At 37.7% G+C, this 13,905-nt stretch overlaps 1 pseudogene; it reads right to left on the reverse strand.

Moving 5' to 3' along the window:
- LOC135325790 (gamma-2-syntrophin-like) overlaps positions 1-13,905 on the reverse strand; it is a 170,129-nt pseudogene that overhangs the window by 35,919 nt on the left and 120,305 nt on the right.

Consider the following 13,905-nt stretch of genomic DNA (forward strand, 5'->3'; position numbering starts at 1 on the left):
TAGAAAACAAAGGACTCAAAAGACAGGAAACCTTTCATCACAGTTTTCAGGAAATCCTTCATAAAGAACTGGCTGTATGAATTTACTTTGCCACTGTGAAAATATTATACTGTACTATAGATTGTTTAAGCAGATCTGTAAATTAGGCATGTGCTCAAGTACTTTGTGAAATGAAGGACGCAGCATATAAAACAGATTAAGGGAATTGTTTAGGATTTCCTTTTGTTCAATATAAAGTAACATATCTTCCTTTTTGCTCACAGTTTAGTCAATGAAGAGGTGTGCTGATTTTGGCTTTTCTTTGACAGTCATAATTGGCATAGGTGACTGCTGAACAAACCTTGACAAACCCTTCTTTAAAGTGAAACACTTCTTAACGCGAAATATTAGTAACAGTGAACTAAAGATATGGGATTTAGACATGAAAAGATTGAATGACTACAAGAAAAGACTCCCCTATATCTAGGGATAGAACCTGCAAACAGTCACAGAGCTGATGAGTCCTTCCAAACAATCTTATCATCACAAAGCATTTCCCCTCATTTTATAAAAAAAAGGAAAAGCTTGTGATAACAGACCAAAAGCTACAATTGCACACAGGAAAAGATACAGTCACTGGAAAAGAGCAGAAGAAATCCAAGGCTATTACCAGTATCCTAGCAAGAGCAAGAGATTTGCAAGACGAAATCTGTGGATAAACCTCAAAGGCAGAGCATGACAGTAAGAGGCCAACAGGCCTTGCATTATTCCAACAACACCAGCCTCAGCTCTTGTTGGGCTTGGTCTGGATCTGTCTTGGTATGTCTGGAGCTGTGTTACAGCTTGTTTAGCTATAACAATTATCTAAAAAGCATGAGACTCATTTTTTTTGAGAAAAGTGCAGTTGTGGGGTATAATGTTATATATATACATATGCAGATATTTGTAACTAATTGATAGCAATAACAAGTGCTTATTCTGTATGGAACCACCCTAAACAAAATGACCCTAGAATAAAACGCAACACAGAGGAATACAGGATGATAGCAAGGGCCTTGAATGTACACATGGAGGATGACACAAAGGCCCCAGGGCTATAAGAACTTGTCAGTCATAGGCCATAAGGGATCGTTCCCCCCACTCAGCTTTGCAACCCACTTGAACTGAACTGTGTATTTGAACCGTGCAGGTGTGCCAACTGAGGCCCTGCGTGATGAGGTGGCCAAAGCTGACCTGCCGGCTGCCTGGGGCAGCTGCCAGGCCTGGCTATCACCCTGGCAAGGCATCTGATGGTGTGCAGGGAGGGTCCGCCAGCCCCTTGGAGGGGTCATGCTACCCCAGAGGAGGAGTGGGGCCACCACAACAGAGGCAGGCCACAGACATCTGCACCATAGCTCAGGCAAAGACCAAGGATGAGCATTCCCAACATGCAGCTTCCAAGCAAAAGGGGAGCCTCCAGCAAGGCTTCTCCCAGCTCTCTCCCACAGCTCTTCTCACAGCAGCCTCATCCCTGGCTGCATGTCAGCACTGGCCTTGAGCACATGCAGCCAAATCCCTGGGATGGGGCGGGGGGTGGCAGGGGTTGTTGGCCACTCTCAGGGCCTTGACAGTAACAAACTGGTGGGAACCCAAGAAACCTTATCTGTAACCTGCGTGCTACAAATTAGTGAAAAGCCCGGTGTTACAGAAGGAAGCAGTCCTCACCAGTCTGATTTGGGGGACTGGTAGCAGGGTTAATCTTGGGCATTTGAGAAGACATAACAAAAAGGTATCTTAAATACTTTAACATCACCAGGAATACCATCACCCCCTGCCTATCTTCAGCTCCAGCAATTCTCCAGTGCTTTAGAGAAAAATATACACAAGAAGTAACTACTCAGAAACCAAGCCACGCACACAGAAAATACTATTTCCCTGCAGGTGACCACAGACACACTAAATTATGAGATCACTATAATATAATACAGTGCAAATAAACAGAATAAGCAGTGATCCTGTCTCCTTTCACCTTGCTTTCCAGTTAAATCAAACTATTTTAAGTTCTCTTTATAAAAGGAAGAAATTCTGTTATCCGACTTTCTACCTTACTATGTTCAGATGTGCCTGTGAAAATGTGCGTGAGACTGGCCATGCAGATTCTCTGGAGAATGAGAGAAGAGTAATGTGAAGAGCATCCTCACAAACAGCATCGCTTCCAGTTATTAAGGGCAATATGGAAGGATGCTTTGGATTCCACAGCTATTCACCACATAGGCTTAACTCATTCTTTATTCAAAGCAGGGACGGTTGCAGCCCTGATGTAAGCGGGGCAAGGGGAAAGATCTCCTTCTACATCACATTGTGCCCCTATGTCACTGGACTGAGGAGAGGGAAGTATGCACTCTCCATACTGCACAGCACCATATGTTCCCTACATCCCTCCACAGCTGGTGCATTGTGGCAGGAATACAAATGGAATTTGCTACACCTTGTTGGGAATGTATGTGTTTTAAACACTGTAGTACAGTAATGGGTGTTTGGAAGAGCAGGGAAGCTAAAACCAAAAATCTGGATCTGCAAAGAGTGCGGTGGCTGAGTCAGACAACTAGAACTGTTAAACAATCATAATTACTATACTGTGTTTAAATGAATGCATAGGAATATGCAGGGGGCAGGAAGAGAATGGGGCTGCCATGACTCAGCTCCCAGGCTGGGATTTACCTCACTTAGCTTTGGCAATTCAGAAAAAAAAAAAAAAGTTATACATTTAATATATCAATATTCTCTTTCTAATCAGCAGAGACATATGAGGATCTTGACAGCCGTCTCTTTCTCTTTTCGCACAGCAAGAGGATCCTATTTGATTGGCTAAATTTAGCTGACATGATTCCTACCCTTACTGACTACCCTTTACAATCTCAGTGGTTTGATCTGATGTACTTCCAAATAGGAATTCCTGCATTGAAAAACAAAAAGAAGCGGCAGAAAAGATACATTATCTTGTGCTACTACCCCTAGACAGCAATAGAATGGTTTGTATAATCACTGAGCAATAAGATTTGTATACCGCTTCCTACAGGTTATGGACACATAATGGATTTTGTTTTGATCTACATGCACCTCACATATTGGTTTGTAAAGAAAGAAAGACCTACTCCTCTTTCTTTTTTATATGAATGTTCAAAGCTCGTATTTCATAAGCCTCTCTCTAATCAAACTGAAATTTCACTCCACTGTTGTAGATATACATGTACATGTAAGCATAAGAGAAAATGTTTAAGTCCTACAACACATGGAAATTAAATCCACTGTCAAAAGCATATATATGATTTAAGATTAATATCCTTGTTTTGAAGCCAAATTTTAAGTTTCTATCATCCTCCAATGAGCTGCTGGAATGATTTAAAAAGATCATAAATAATGGTTAAAGTGGAACAACTGCATCTTTTTATTCCTTATCTGCTTATGAACTGTTCATTTATTAAATTCGTTATTAAATTTGAAAAACACAACACCTTGAGAACACACTGCAAAAAAGAGAAAACCTTGAGAGATCTATAAATATAAGAAATAAGTTTCTATGATGCAAATGAACCGGCAACATCAACTTCAGGTGTTTCTACCTATCATGTCTATATTAATGTTTGGTGTTATGTATGAAAGAAAATAATTAAAGCCCATGACAAAAGCTAAAAACGTTTAATAGATAGCTATCTGAATGGTGCACAACAGAAGGGGGATTCTAAATTATTCCAAAGAACTGTCTCCTAAAAACATCTCCTGCACAGCGCTGTCACTTCCCTGCAAAGAACCCTCTAACTAAACAAACCAAACAGTAGCAGCGAGAAGCACATGCAGATCAAGTTGCTGCCTATGCTTTTTGATTCATTATGGCAGCTTCACTGACAGCTTCTGTTCCTTTTCTTCCCTCAGTGTCTTTAACTGTACCTCCTTCTGTGAGAAAAGGGTTGTAAGAAGAAATAGATGGGAGGTGCTTACTCATCTCTGTTTTCTTCCTCCTCCAAAAGGTAAATGTGAAGATCTTGGAACACACTGAGGAGACTAAGGATTGAATCATAAAGGCAGAGGATAGGGAAGTTTCCCTTTGGTAGAAAAGTATGCAAAAAACAACGGTATGGACAGAATGGTGAATAGTGGGGGGCATGGATCTTTAGAAAAAAATCTGTATTGCTTGTAAAGATGACAGTTACTGGCAGGTTTTCCTAACTCAGCATACAAGGGAAATATCAGGAAGGCAGGCTGAAAAGACACGCTTACATCTTTCTTGCCATATTCTCTGTGGTTTTCTGTCTTGTAAGAACTAACTGTCTCCAGGCTAATACCAGAATCATTATTTCTCATCTACAGAGTAACACTTTCTAGCTATGCTAACATTCAGTGGTAGCATCCTCAGGCAGTGACAACTCCTCACATCTTCACTACTGAAAGACAACTCCTCCCTTTCACTTGATCCCCTGAGAGCTTGCCTTTGCATAGAAGTTAGATGTTTCAGTACTTCAAAAGAGTAGTCTGACATTAGCAGAAGTGTCAGATTGTGGCAGAATTATTTTTGTATTGCCTACATTAGGACTGTCTTCTGGCATCAGCAGGGAATCTGGCAGAGAGCTGCCAACTGCTGAAAGGGCAAAGTGGCAAAGCATTACGATGCAGGAAAGACAGCGTGCATTGTAAGAGATCAATTCACCTCCATCAGGATCTCTTTAAGAACTAAAAGTCAAAAATAGATGATTCGAATGGTATGCAAACATGTACAACAAAGAATGTATACAGAAGAGGCACAGATAGGCACAGGTAAAGCAAGAATGACTAAGGTGCAGGAAGAGTCGCTAAAATCAAGAAGCATAAACATCATAGCCATAGAAAATCTGAAAATATATAGAAGTAAAAGTGAGCAATGGAAAATATGGCAGAAAAACTTAATAGTGGTCAGGTGAAAAGGCTGAAATTCTTGATGCCAACAGTCTTAGTAACAAGGTCCACTGTGATCACGTATCTAACAGAATTCATTTATCTACAGACATGACAGCATAGGACAGAACAGGAAATGAATAGGTTAAATATTTGGAGAAGCCAATGAACTCAGTGTTGGCATGTACTCATGAAATTAACCCTTGAGAAGTTAGGAAATTATCTGAACTCTAAACCCTAACCCTAACCCTAATCTCTGAATCCTGATTATCTTCAGAGACTCCTGGAGAATGGTTGAAATTTTACAGGACTAAAGAAGGGCAAATACAGGAAAAATAGTCTGAAGAATTACAGATACATAGCCTAACTTCGATTTCAATAAGATGATCATAGAAAAATACTGACCATTTGTGAGATGATAATAATGTAATAAAAAGCATTCTGAATAGATTTTCAAGAAGTCTACTGTAAAGGCCTTGCCCTAGGCACTGTGGATTTGAAATAGTCCCTTGGCCCTCCCAGTCAAGGAGCCTTCCTTTACTGCAAACTTTTACTGAAATTGCATTCCAGCCTCACATTCTGATCTTTTTGCAAAAGGTTTTCCAATAAACTGGTTTCTCATTGACTTTTACATCTGTTGTTCTGATGATTAGTAATTAGTTAAAATACTACTGTGGCCAGACCCTATTCAGTTGTTCTAAAGGCTGCACCTCTGTCACAGCCTGTTAAGCACTAAATCCAAGTAAAGATTTTACCCACTTCTAATATGATCTGTGTAGAGATTACTCTCTGCCTGGCTTAGAACACGTGAATTTATCACTGCTGTTAACAAAGCTTGATCAAACTCCTACTAAAGAGGAAGACACAAGATGCAGTATTTTGTTTACAGAATTCTATATTGTGATAGATAACTGAAAAATGAAGATTAGTAAAAATACTCAGCAGATAACAAAATATTCTTGTAGACAGGTCATAACACAGTGAGGATACTATGTCAAGACACCTGCTACCACATACATTGCATTTCAAAGAAACAGACCAGAACCCTACCAGTAATAAAATATATTAATAAATACTTTGCTTGTACAGCCACTTCTACTGTCATATTCAGCTACATACTTGGAGTGACTTTAACTCATGGGATTTTTTTAGAAAGCAAAAGAATTGTGATTAGGAACTAGGAAGTGGAATTGCTCTAAAAATATTAAAGTGAACTTCTTTCCACTATTCACACAGCAGGCAATTATGAACATTCTTGAATAATGTATATTATTTCCCTAGAATTATCAAATAGAAACAATAATCTCTAAATTAGGTAATTTACTAAATAGTGCCTAGAAGGGAATATTTATAAAGGATATATCATAAGCAAATTTACTGATTTTGTCAAAGACCTCCTTAAATAATTTCAGATTAAAAAAAAGAATTAATTTAATAGAACTACCATGATCAAATATCTACCATGATCAAGTAACTTTTGAAGAGCAAAAAAGTCAAATTATTATGTAGTTTGATCAAAGATTGCTCAAACCTGCTACAAATCCTACCCAATATAATCTGAATAACTAAGCATCGATTAACCTGGAGTACAAATTAAAGATATTTATCCTACCAGATCCTGGTTTATAGAAGATGCTTCAGTCTTAACACATCTAAAGAACAAGATTAAAAATCTGCCCAGGTAATTCTCTCAGAGCAAACTGTGCTTGTATTTTTTTCATCATTGATTTCTACCAGTTCATAAAGACTGGTATATATTTTCAATAGTGTACATTATCAAGTTGCCTATTTGACTTTATGTTCCATTCCAGAATTTTCAATAGTTTCCAGTTGTTCTTTCTTGGAATAATAACCTGTTGTCCAAATAACGATTTTCTGTTTCTCTGGAGTTTATTTAGTACCTCTGTTTTCAGTAACAAATGCTACTTTTGAATTTACAGGAATAATTTACACTGGCATAAGCACCTCTATACCTGTAGGCAAAAAGATGGAACACATGACTTTAAATAAACCAATTCCTAGACAAATTACAGACGTAAAAATACTGCCTCCCAATGAGCCCCTATAAGTTACACTTCACTAGTTACAAAATTTCCACATGCCTACTTCAAAATCAACAAATGCTAATTTCTGAAACCATGTTTTAAGCACACTAATTTCGAGAAAGTACAAGTAGTACATACACACACATTTGTTTTATATCGCCTATCTTATATGTGAATTATTTTCTGTCCTTGGAAAATTAGAAATAATTTTAAGACAGCATAGACAAAAAATATGCAGAAAGTAACATACATTTTGAAGTGTCAAATCACTGATGTTAGTTGATATTGCTCTCAGACAGTCAGCACTCTCCTGGGCTGTATATAACTGAAGTATCCCAGTACTAACTCCATCGAGTGCCAGCACTTCAAATGCATTAGATCTGCAGTAAGAAGAAACATATCCATAAAGGAAGATATGTCAGTTTTCTGAAACTGCCCAATATTTTTCAGGGTTCAAGTGATCTTTACAATCTTTGACAAGTTTTGGGTTTTGACTTTACAAAGTAAAGGAAGGGTAACAGAAAGAAAGATAATAATGGACAGTATCAGGAGCAATACATACAATAAATACTTTCTCTGTACCAGTATCTATATGCCCTGATCATTTATTTACTAGGGTATAAATATATGTTTACAATTACTGAACTTAGTGTAGCATACTGAGGACATATGCATTAATTTTTTTTGAACAACTATAACAAATCCTGAAACCAAAATGACTTTTTTTCTGCATTTCTTGCATTTTGGTTTCATTTACTAAGGATGTATAAGTTGCAAAGAATTGACTTCCCTAGTTTTAATTTCTTGGATTCCTATAATTTTCTATATAAAATTCTAAGCAATGCTTCCTTTAAGCCCCTTTATGACATAGAAAATCTGAAAAATGTACTTAAAATTTCCTTTAAAGCATTTTTCAGTGTAAGGCCCCTTTTCATAATAGCGTCTACGTATGCTAATTGCTAATTGCATTTATTCACTTTCTATGCATCTTTTATATAACAACTTTATTCTGCAAATGCCAGTGCTTTCCTCTTTGCTTGCAGTAAGTTAGGCACCATCCATGTACTGCTGAAATCCCACACATCTGGATGCTGAAATGGGATATCATTATGCATTTTGAACTGTTAGATTTTTTGGTAGGAACAACAGAAAATTAAGTAGTGGCATGGAAGTGCACTGGTTTAGATATCTTTAAAATATGTGTCATGCATGTTTTCAGCAACAGAACTTCAGAAAGCTCAAATACTACTATAAAAGACAATTATAAATAGTTGAAAGATTGTGCATATGTTTCTTTTGTATATCATTTGGAAAATATTGCTGCTATCTGCTATATTTGTAGTACAGATTATTTATATGCTATATTGGTTTCTTTTCAGAACTAACCCAGAAGAAAATAAGATAATGACTCAAGAAAAATGCTCTATGTGGTTGCAGGGTTTCCCTGTGATTCTCTGATCTAAGGCCAAGTCCAATAATGCTTAGTTTATGATATATGTCAAAATAAGCATTCAAAGTGACACATGGAGGTTACAAGGCATGTTTACTCATGACTTACTGAAAAAATTATTAACTTAACATTTGTCATTCATAGGCAATTTGATGGTGCACATGAAGACTCAAATCTATATACTTGCTGAAAATGGTATTATAAAGTTCCAATCAAATACAATATTCACAAGACAGTATCCATATATATATATGTATATATACACACCCCTCTGAGATAGGAAAGTTCCATTATCATGTATGTAGACAGTGGAGCATGGAAAAAAACTGAATCTGCTGCCATGAAGTTAACCCATTCACAATGCCTACTTTAGACGTCAAATTTAAATATCAAAATTAAAATACATTTAACTGAAGCAGGAAATAGTAAATGCTCTCCACTGAATCCATAGAAGGCCTAGGATTCTAACTCATCCAGAGCAGATGCATGAATGAATGCAATGTGAATGCCCTATTCAAGTGGCACAAAGTTATACAAATGGCTGATGAAAGATCACAGAAATAAACTCTTAAGCTAACAACTAATGCACTAGACAATCAACATAAAAACAAAACAAAACAAATTTTATTATAAAAATGAACTAATCTTTTACTGTTTGAAAGCATGATGCTGGCAATACTTCGGATGACACTACAAACTCCAGTTGTCACATCCTTTTCCTTATTAAAATATGGTAATCAGTTATAAAAGCCAGTTGACAGAGTTCTGAACGCTTCAGTCACTGGATATTTGCACAGAATCAAAGAACATGGTGTGAGGGATCCTGAAGGTCCTCTAGTCCAACCTTCTGGCTGACTGGTTTACATTACAATTCTCTTTTCAACGAGAGGACCAAAACTGGACACAGTATTATAGATGCATGTATTTGAGATGTGGCCTCACAAATGCAAAGCAGAGAAGAATAATCACTTCCTTCAACCTGCATACCATTTTATTACCAATGCAGCCCCATCTGTCTTAGCCTTCATCACTGAAAGTGCTTACAGCTGACCGCTGCTCAATGTGCTGTCCATTAGGATCCCCAAGCCCTTCTGCAGAGCTGTTCCCTAGCCAGTATTGTTGCATGGGCTTATTCTGACCCAGGTGCAGGACTTAGCATGTGTCTTTGCTGAACTTGATGAGATTCCTGTTGGCTCATTCTTTACCTTTTTGAGGTCTCTCTTGATGGCAGTCTTATCTTCAAGAATGTCTACTGCTCCCAATTTGATGCCATTCATGGACTTGATGAGGATGTGCTCTGTCCAACTGAGCAGATTACCAAGGAAGATGTTAAACATTACTGGCCCTACTACAGACAGCTGAGGAATAATACTTGTAAACAGCCACCGGATAAACTTTGAACCATTATCCACTGCCCTTTGAGTCTAGCCAGAATTTCATACATCTTGTAGTCCACTCATCTAGTCCATTGTCCTCAATTTGGCTACAGGGATGCTACAGGAGACTGCAGAAAGTCTTGCAAAAGTTAATATAACACCCACTGCTCTCCCCTCATCTACAGAGAGAGTTGTTTCATCATACGAAGCAATCTGGGTGGACAGGCGCAGTCCTGAGCCCCCAGAGTCTCTGTGAGGAACCTGTCAATCTCCTGTTCATCCTCCATGATGCTATGCAGCTGCTCATCTCCTTCATCTCCTCTTCAACTGATAGCTCAACCACCTCCTCCACTGACCTCATTCCTGGTCTCTAGCCAATGTGTCCCTGTAGCCTGTGACCAGGACAACTGCCTCCTCCCTCAGGAGCTCTGTCTGGTTTAAGGCCTCTGATGTGCCATAGGTAGTCACACTGTCTGGTATGGGGGACGGAGACCTGCAGTGCACCACCACCACCACCACCACCACTATGTTGACTTTAGCAGAAAGCTGGTTTTGCCAGAAAGCAGGCCCCTTTGAAGCAAGTGACTGAAACAAAACAGAAAAAGAATAAGCAAAGTTTACAGATGCCAACCAGTAAGTCTGTGCTGGTAAAACAGTGGTTTTGTTCTCAACATACTGAACTTTATTATGATTATTTCTTGCCTTTAATTACAGTAGTTTCCCTCTACAATTCACGTAACATATTGTTCTGTTTTACTCTGTAGTCTGAAAAATATAACATATATACAGAAAAAAGTAAAAGCAAATATGGAAGCTAAAAATAAAAGCTAAATAGAAAACTACTGAATGCTGAATTTTTCTTTTCTTTTTATGTGAAGTAATCAATAAATAACGCAAGCACAAAGACAGCATTGAAATTCAGGAGAAAATAAATCCTGGAGGCTTAAAGATCATGCCTTTCTCCATTTCTTCAAAGCATGGGCGAGGGGAAGAGGCACAAGTATGCGCCTACTCCTTTTAGCTAAGTTTTGTATTTAATGCTGAAAAACAGGTTTGAGAGATCTCAAGATGCTATGTAGTCATCTCATCACCACAAAATACGATTAGATACATCTTTTTTGGCTATTTTTTCCCTCTGTGGCTTCAAGATCATTGAAAGACAGAGCTAGAGGAAATTCCCATCTCTTCTACTTTTCCTGTTACTGTACCGATTATTGCAAATAGAACCAGAAATGAATGGACTTCAGTTCAGACACCCCCCAAAAAGAAAAAAACAGGAAACAGAAATGTAAGCAGTTACTTCTCCGAGAAAGATTGTGTGCTGGTGCTTTACTCTCAGTATCATTTCAAATACAGATGGGATGACATTATCAAGAATTTTACATAACTATTTTAAGTGACTACCAATGCTCATGAAACTCATCTCTGAATCAAGTAAAAGATAAAGTCCTTCCAAATACAGAAGTCTCCACTTTAATAGATGCATCAACTTTATGGAATTTTTCCCACTTTGCCATGATTGGAAGTATTCTTCACTACAAAGCAGCAATCACCGAATGTATCATGTATAAATAGTCTTACTGAGGAAAGTATCACTTAAACTCCCAGACTGAGAAAATTGAAGGCCTTTTTTTCATCTTGAAAGACTGCAGTTGCATGATTTTCTCCAATGTAGCCTGTTCAAAGACAGCATCATTGTGGCTGTGAAGTGACAATCTGGAGGCAGCCATCCTTCTCCAACATTTAAAATATCTCATCTCTTCCTCAGGTGTGGAAGAAGGATAACAAACATTAATTGTTAGGCATGTGTTTCACACATTAAATGTAAGAGATCATTTTTGCTGATATGTGACTTCTATGGGGAAAAGTACAAACACTTCAGATGCAGAAAAATTTCTGATGAAAAGAGTCTTCTTTTAATATTTCATATTATGTTGTTAGTTTCTACAGCTTTCTCTCACTCTACATTTATGTAGTTGGACAGCTACTGAATCTGGCCATACTGTCTTTAACTGGACATTGCATGAGTGTGAATAAGAATTTTAGAATGTTTGCTTTTCCTAAACTTTAGGGATTTGGGCCACACTACCCTTACATTTCTTTGTTATTATTTTCAGCCTTTTATCTGTAAATTTTTGTTTGTTTGTTTCTTGTAAGCATAACCACTCAGGAGCATGTGGCACTGTTTTCTATACTCAGTCTATTTATATCCCACTTTCATGGTGAAATGATGGAAGAATCTGCATGCTGCTCTGTTTTGGGGTTTGTTTACTGCATTAATTTCTTTTAATAAAATAACACTGTTTTAGTGAGAGTGGCAGTCAGAATAACAGATAGGCATCGACAGACTTAAATTCAATTCCTGACTTTGACACTTCTTGGTAATTAACAATAACTAATACTAATAAAACTTAAAATGGCCACTGTGAATTTTGCCATATAGAGCCACTAGCTATTAGAGAGGTGTTAAGCAAAAAGACTTTTATAAGAGAAAACACCTTCTCAGTGCCAACTGAAATGCAAAAAGCTAAATTTCTACTTTTTTAGAAGCTAAGGATTTCAGCAAAAGATACTTTAAGATTTTCAGTATCTGAATGTGGTATGTGAAACAGTCTGTCCTTTAGATTTATCTCAAAGTTATACGGTATTTCCTTAATAAAAGCCTAGATGGTTGTCTGACAGCAGCTGTTTTATCCAAAGTTTACTAACATGTTGTTACAGACAGATACACTTGATCAGCTTTATATCTTCCCAGGTCCTAACTCAGTCTTCCGCCCTGTTTCTACATATTTTGATGACTGCCTTCAAAGTTTCTTGTGTTTCTTACAGCATTTTCTAGTGGCTTATCTACATTACTCTATGGCTCTCTTGCTAGAATTTCTACTTCTATTTAGGCTTAAGTTTTATGGATTATGGGTGGATATGAATGAAAATTCCTAAGAAAGTACTCTCTGAATCTTTATCTCTTTGAAATTTAAGAAATGAAGGGCTTTAGTACTGTAGCTTTTATATACCCTCATATTTTCAAATAATGATCAAGTTGCTCATACAATTGGGTTATTAGCAGAAACTGTGGAGCTAAAAATAAATGAAGCTATTAAGCATAAACCTGGATTGCATTTTGTGTTTGTTTTAGCTGAACATTTTGCTTCCCATGCTGTCACTTTGCTTTATTTTATATTAAACTTGGAGTAGTAGAGTAAGATAACTGAAGTGACATAGAAATGATGCTTCTAGAGAAATTTTCTTACTAATTTGCCAGCAGAAGCAACTCCCAGCTGTATCCATCAGGTTTGTAATAATACATGCAGAGAAAAAGGAGAGGGGGGAGGTGGGACGGTTTTAGTATTGATCCGGTCTCTTTCTTACTCTGTTCTTCATGAAGTCATACAAATAGTTACACTGGCACTATGAAGAGGACAGAATAGGGTAAAACAAGCAGCTGAAGGAGAAACAAGAGAGTGGAATGCAGGTATGAGATAATTTAATTGGCTTTGCTGCAGGGAGAAAAGTCTGTGGAATTACAGTCTGTCACACTCAGCATGCTTTATTTGTATGGAAGTAACAGATCAAAGAAAGAGGTGGAGGAGTTTTGCTGGAAAACAGGAGCAGCTTGAATTACTGAAAGCTATATGCAATATCACTGTACTACTGTCGTCTCTTGAGTGCAGCATGTCTAGTAGGGCTGGTCACTGTGGTAGGCTGGAGAACAGGGTGTATGTGTACTTGTGAGCAAGTGTTTTATAATTTCAGTGTAATTGTGGTAAGGCATAATTCAAGTGAGATGCATTTCACCCAATTTAGCCATGTTAAATTCTATCGCCTAAGTATATGGATGAGAGGCAACAAACAGAAGTTAGAATGTGGCAAATTACAATCAGATATTAGAATTTTTATTTTTTTTATTTTTATTTTTTTTGCCATGGGGGCAATCAAATACTGACACAGGTGCCAGGATCAAAAACTGCCACAGTGCGCCTGTGGACTCTTCATCCTGGGAAGTGTCCAAGACTTGACAGCACAAGATGTCTGAGCAACATGATCCCATTAGACCTGCAGTGAGCAGGGAGTTGGACTAGATGACCGCCAGGGCCCCTCCAACCTAAATTATTCTATGATTCGATAAGCAAGGCATGCTAAACTCAGG

This window comes from Dromaius novaehollandiae, unplaced genomic scaffold (assembly GCF_036370855.1).
Source record: "Dromaius novaehollandiae isolate bDroNov1 unplaced genomic scaffold, bDroNov1.hap1 HAP1_SCAFFOLD_57, whole genome shotgun sequence".
Taxonomy (NCBI): domain Eukaryota; kingdom Metazoa; phylum Chordata; class Aves; order Casuariiformes; family Dromaiidae; genus Dromaius; species Dromaius novaehollandiae.